Genomic DNA, 207 nt, shown 5'->3' with positions numbered 1-207 from the left:
AAACTATGTGCTCTGAAGGACTCCATAGCTGCTTAATTGGAAGTGGTGTGGCTCAATAGCTGCTGGTTGAAGGGGTGTGGCCTGATAGCTGCTGAGTGCAACTAGGAACAGCTGTGAGGGCTGGGAGTTTTCTGTTTCCTGACTTCTAACTGAGCAGAGCAGAGGGAGCTGTGTCAGCTGGTCCAGAGGAAATACAAGTGAGCCAGC

The sequence above is a fragment of the Rhineura floridana genome, chromosome 1, assembly GCF_030035675.1.
Source record: "Rhineura floridana isolate rRhiFlo1 chromosome 1, rRhiFlo1.hap2, whole genome shotgun sequence".
NCBI lineage: Eukaryota > Metazoa > Chordata > Lepidosauria > Squamata > Rhineuridae > Rhineura > Rhineura floridana.
This window is presented reverse-complemented; position numbering follows the sequence as displayed.